At 42.2% G+C, this 5989-nt stretch overlaps 1 non-coding gene across 1 annotated transcript; it reads right to left on the bottom strand.

Moving 5' to 3' along the window:
* Window positions 1–5645: 5645 nt before the first annotated feature.
* Window positions 5646–5718, bottom strand: TRNAA-UGC (transfer RNA alanine (anticodon UGC)). Its single transcript has one exon. It is a non-coding gene; the product is annotated as a tRNA-Ala (tRNA).
* Window positions 5719–5989: the final 271 nt, after the last annotated feature.

Here is a 5989-nt window from a genome sequence, read left to right on the forward strand (position 1 = left end):
TGTTGTTGAGCCAAAGACAAAAGCAATAAGTATGGCATAGATGTGCATACAAGCAACAGAAGATTCAGAAAAAGGTGTCCAATACAGATTGGTTATATTTTATTCTATGTACTTCTTTATTATGCATGTATGCATGCTCAGTTGTGTCTGACTCTTTGCAACCCTGTGGACTGTAGCCCAACAGACTCCTCTGTTCATGGAATTTTCTAGGCAAGAATACTGGAGTGGGTTGCCATTTCCTACTCCAGGGGTTTTTCCCAATCCAGAGATCAAACCCACTTCTCTTGTGTCTCCTGAATTGGGAGGCAGACTCTTTACCCACTGCACCACCTGGGAAGCCTCACTTTATTGGGTCTCCATCTTAAAGAAGAGGGGGGTGTTTTACTTGTGAATGCTGTTATATCCTGTCATCTCTGTCATCTCTGCCTTCCCTTGCAACTATTAAGTGTTTTAGCAATTACAAAGGCTTTACAAAAAAATCTTATTTTTTGGCCACACCTGTGAGGCACATAGAATCTTAGTTCCTCTACCAGGGATCAAACCCACGTCCCCTGCATTGAGTCTTGGAGCATGGAGCATGGGAGCATGGAGTCTTAACCACTGGACCACCAGGGAATTCCTTAAAAAGGTTTTTTTTTTTGTTGTTTCTTATCATCTGAAACCTCCTGCTGTACATTCTTTTCTCCCATAAAATGTTTAAGGTGGATAGGAGATCATCCTCACATTGAATATTAAGATTGGGGATGCTATAACCATCAAAGGAAAATGAGGCTTGCAAAATTTTTAAAGCTTCACTTTCTGAGCTCTTTAATTTTGACGAAGTTAGTGCAACAGAAAGTGTTTCAGGGAAATAGAGCATGAACTGCTCTCTACTTGACAAGACAGTAAATAAAAGCTATTTTGAAAATCATGTAAAATTTGGTGTGGACAATTCAAGGGGCTCACGGAGGAGAGAAGCATCGTAAGAGAGGTTTCTGGGAGTGTCCTGACTTTCTAAATTCAGTGGCTTTTCATGAGCTCATCAGCCTTCTTAAGATGTTATGATCTTTTGCCCAGACCAGGGGAATTTCCTCCGATGTGAGCACAGAGTGGGCTGGGCTGCGTCCTGTGAGGACTTAATATTGGAAACATGAACTCTCCTGGAAGCGTTCCCAATTTTATTTCAGAGGAATTCCCCCTTGAAGAGCAGCTCCCGTGATGGAAGGCCGAGGACAGAGGAAGCCTTTTGAAATCTATTTATTTTTTTAATTTGAAAGTGGAAGAGTTCCCCCTATACCCCACCCTCCGCCTTTGGAAACTACTTCAGTAAGCGTCAGAGAAAACAGTTTGAAGTCTCTCTTTTCAGGATGAGTAAGTTAAACAAGTGGAGGATACTCAAAAATATAATTTTCATTACTCAGATGCACACAGACATACTCGTTGAAGTGCACAAGCTTCTGAGTCATTATTTCCAAGTGGACCTGATTCTGTCATGCAAAGAGGCCTCGTGGGACCCATGGGTAGCCACAGCCCAGGGCTTCATTGATTCCTAAATTCTGAATTTTTTGTATAATTTTACTTCTTTATTTCTTTTTGGCTATGCTGGGTCTTTGTTCCATGAGGGTTTTTCTCAAGTTGTGGTGTGCGGGTGCAGTGGCTTCTCTGGTGGCGGAGCCTGGGCTCTAGGACGACTGGGCTTCAGTGGTTTCAGCTCCCGGGATCTAGAGCGCAGCTCAGGAGTTGTGGCGCATGGGCTTAGTCGCCCCATGCTGTGTGGGACCTTCCTGGACCAGGGATCGAACCCACGTCTCCTGCATTGGCAGGCGGATTCTTTACCCCTGAGCCACCAGCGAAGCCCTGAGGCAGCTTTAATTAACTACTGCATGAACATAAAACTCCCCTGCAACATGTCATGAAGGAGGAGCCTCTGACAGAGAAGAATAGGGACGACTCAGGGCTGGAGGATGAAAAGTCTTCTCTGAGGAGGTGGGGGGGCGGGTGGCTGATGTGAGCGTACCCAGGGCAGGAATTCGGGGGTGGGGGAGAAGCTTGGGTGGGAACACTGCCTACATTGTGCAAAGCGTCCTAGATCATCGTAAAAGTTTTGGTTTTTCTTAAATTGTGGTAAATATATATCATGCATAATTAATCATTTAATCATTTGTAAGTGTGCAATTCAGGTCATGAAACTGAAACTGTAAACATTAAACACTCACGGCCCGCCCCGCCCCCCCACCCCCCGGCCTGGGCAGCCTGTATCTTCTCTTCTGTCTCCATAGATCTGAGACTCCAGGTCCAAGTCCTATAGGTGGAATTGTACAGCATGTGTTCTTCTGTGACTGGCTGATTTCTCTTAGCGTGAAGGACATGGCCATCCACTCCAGTATTCTTGCCTGGAGAATCCTGTGGACAGAGGAGCCTGGTGGGCTAAAGTCCATGGGGTCGCAAGGCTTGTGACCTAGTGATTAAACCACCATCACCAGTGTCCTCAAGGTTCATCTGTGTTGGTGTATGTGCTAGAATTTCCTTCCTCTTTTTTTAAAATTCTTTTGTAGAATTTCCTCTCTTTTTAGTGCTGAATAATATTCCATTTTTGTGTATACACCACACTTTGTTCATCCACTCATCAGTCCATGGGCCTTTGGCTCTTGTGAATAATGCTGCCAAGGACTGCATTTCAGTCAAATAGGGAACAGAAGTATACAGAGACTTGCCTTGAGTGCCTGCTTTCAGTTCTTTGGTACATCTGTGGAACTAGAATTCCTGGACCCTTGGGTCATTCTGTGTTCAGTTGTCTGATAAACTGCAGTTCTGTTTTCCGCAAGCGCTGCACCATTCCATGTTCCCACCTGCAATGCTCCTCTTCCTTGCCAACACTTGTTATTTTCCATTTTAGTTATTTATAATAGTTATCTTAATAAGTGAGAAGAAGAGCTTGGATTCTTAAGTTAGAACCCAGTGAGTGATTTTAACAACAGAGTAGCAGATTTGTCTTTCTTTTAAAAATGCTCTCTCAGGCTGCTGATGGCGGATGGGCTGCAGGGGAAGGAGAGCGCAGAGGGGCCATCTAATTATGAGAGTAAATTTTGGTGTCTGGGAAAGGGAGGCTGGTGGCATGGACCCAGGGAGTGGTTTCGAAGAAGAAAGGTATGCAAATTCAAGATACACTCTAGAAACAAAATTGATTGGTCTTGAAGGTGGATTACATGTGGGGGTGGCTGAAGAGGGAGAGAAAAAAACAATCATGGCTTGAGGTTTCTGGAATAAACAACTGGAGTAAGTACTGGTGCTATTTTAAGAGATGAGGAAGACGGGGAGGGAGTAGGTTCCAGGCCTGGAAATCAAATGCCCGTAAAATATGCAGGGTAAGCATCAAAGGACAGAAAACTGGATTGGTAATGTCGAGACTGGGGAAACCCACTCAGAGAGGTTAAGTAAGTAACTTAGGGTCACAAAGCACAGAATCTAAGTGGCAGCGTCAAGATGCAACCCGAAGACTGTCTGACTCCAAAGCCTGGTTCTGTGTCCCCACCTTCCAGGCAGAATAGATTGGTCTTCAGGAATTTGGACTGATGACTACATTTAACCACTTCAGGAAACCTCTAGTAATAAGAGGGAGACACCACATCCAGTAATAAGTGTGGGGTTTGGAATGGAAGACTTGAAGAGCTTTGAGAATAGCTCTTCAAATAGCATATTTGAAATGTGATAAACAATAATGGAAGAGAGACTCTCTCTTAATGTTGGTGTTCTTCTGGTTCAGTTGCCCAGTCGTGTCCAACTCTGCAGCCCCATGGACTGCAGCACACCAGGCTCCTCTGTCCTTCGCTGTCTCCTGGGGTTTGCTCAAACTCATGTCCATTGAGTCAGGGATGCCACCCAAGCATTCATCCTCTGCCACCCGCTTCTTTTGCCTTCAATCTTTCCCAGAATCAGGGTCTTTTCCAATGAGTTAGCTCTTCGCATCAACTAACCAAAGGACTGGAGCTTCAACTTCAGCATCAGTCTTCCCAATGGATATTCAGGACTGATTTCCTTTAGGATTGACTGGTTTGATCTCCTTGCAGTCCAAGGGACTTTCAAGGGTCTTCTGGAGCACCACAACAGCATATGACTTTTAATAATTATATGTATTGCCTACATTAAAAATAAAATTAAACAATGATCTCAAAATTATTTTATTATTAAGGTTTATTTTCTAGTTCTTATTCTCTCAAGTATAATTTTCTGTTGTTAAAGAACCAAATAATCTAACTCATTAGTTCCCAGATTTTTAGATTTCATGAATTAGTAAAATTTAAAAAAAAAATATGCTGAGTAGTTGAGTGAGTTTGGGCAATGGCAAGTATTGTGCACAGGCAGAAACAGGGGGACCAACTTTTAATTTTGCCAAGTGAGAACATTTTTTTTTTTCAAAAGCTCCATGTATTATCACCAATACTGGATCAAAGAAAGGGCATAATAATACAATACTATGGGTCTATGTTTAGCCTTATGGAATGAGACATCACTGTATCTACTGATGAAGATCTCCAGGATAAATAAAGTTTTTTAAAAAGGCAAGATACAGGACAATATGTAGAATATATGTTTATAGAATAAAAAAATGTATGCTCCAAAGTTGTGCCTGGTACATAAGAGAGCAGCAATCGTGGAGACTTGCCCAGACAAAGCACTGAGAGAGGAGACTTGCTTTCCACTAAATATTCTTTTACAGGTTTTGAAGTTTGCATCATGGGCATTCAAAAATAAATAAATATAATTTTTAAAAGTTAGCTTTGGGGGACTTCCCTGGCCATCCAATAGTTAAGACTGTGCTCCCAATCCAAGGGGCACTGGTTTTATCCCTGGTTAAGGAACTGGGAACCCACATGCCTCACATTGTGGCCAAAAAAAGAGAAGTATATTAATAAAAATAAACACTGTTTAAAGAAATAGCTTTGGGAAAAATTTATTCCAGTGTCCTTGTTTTTCATTTTGTCCTGAGTCAGTCAAAACTTTATCCTCAGGCTGGAGCTAGGTTGCAAACTGGCTTTTGAGAACCCCCATCTAATGCACTTTCCAGGTATCTTTATTTTATGTAATTACTTTTATCTTTTTAAAATTTAATTTTATGGAAGTATAGTTGGTTTACAATGTCATGCTACAATACAATAGTTTCAGGTGGACAGCACGGTGATTCAGTTACATATATACATGTAACTGAATATATATGTAGCTGAATATATATATATGTAACTGAATGTATATTTGTATAGATAGGTTTCCCTGGTGGTTCAGATGGTAAAGAATCTGCCTGCAATGCAGGAGACCGGGGTTTGATCCCTGGGTTGGGAAGATCCCCTGGAGAAAGAAACGACTGCCTACTCCAGTATTCTTGCCTGGAGAAGCCCATGGACAGAGGAGCCTGGTGGGCTACAATCTATGGGGTCACAAAGAATCAGACACAACTGAGTGACTAACACTTCCACGTATGTATATATAGAGTGCGTATTTGTGTATGTATGTGTAGTTCCCTCCAATTACCTTTGTTTTGTTTAATTTTTTTAAAGATTTTTTTATGTGGACCACTTTTTGAATGTATTTAAAGTCTTTACTGAATTTGTTACAGCACTGCTTCTGTTTTACGTTTTGATTTTTGGGTCAGGAGGCACATGGTCTCTTAGCTCCCCAAGCAGGCATCGAACATGCACCCCCTGCATTGCAAATGCAGAGTCTTAACCACTGGACCACTGGGGAAGTCCCTTTGATTACCTTTAAATGAGTAAAATCTCAGGCAGGAGCCTTGCTGTACTTTCGGCCCCTCCTTTGCAGAAAATGACATATTACAGGAACTACTGGTTCTCAGGAGGGGATTTGTTATTTCTAAGATCGAAATGATACACGATTTCAAAAGATTCACCTCTTTCCTTTATCTGTGCTTGTTGATACTGATGGTCAGATTCACGTAAGGAAGCGGAGCCTCATGGCACTTTCCTTTCCAGGGTGTCTGTAATGCTCATGTGTGCCA

This window comes from Dama dama, chromosome 21, assembly GCF_033118175.1.
Source record: "Dama dama isolate Ldn47 chromosome 21, ASM3311817v1, whole genome shotgun sequence".
Lineage (NCBI taxonomy): Eukaryota > Metazoa > Chordata > Mammalia > Artiodactyla > Cervidae > Dama > Dama dama.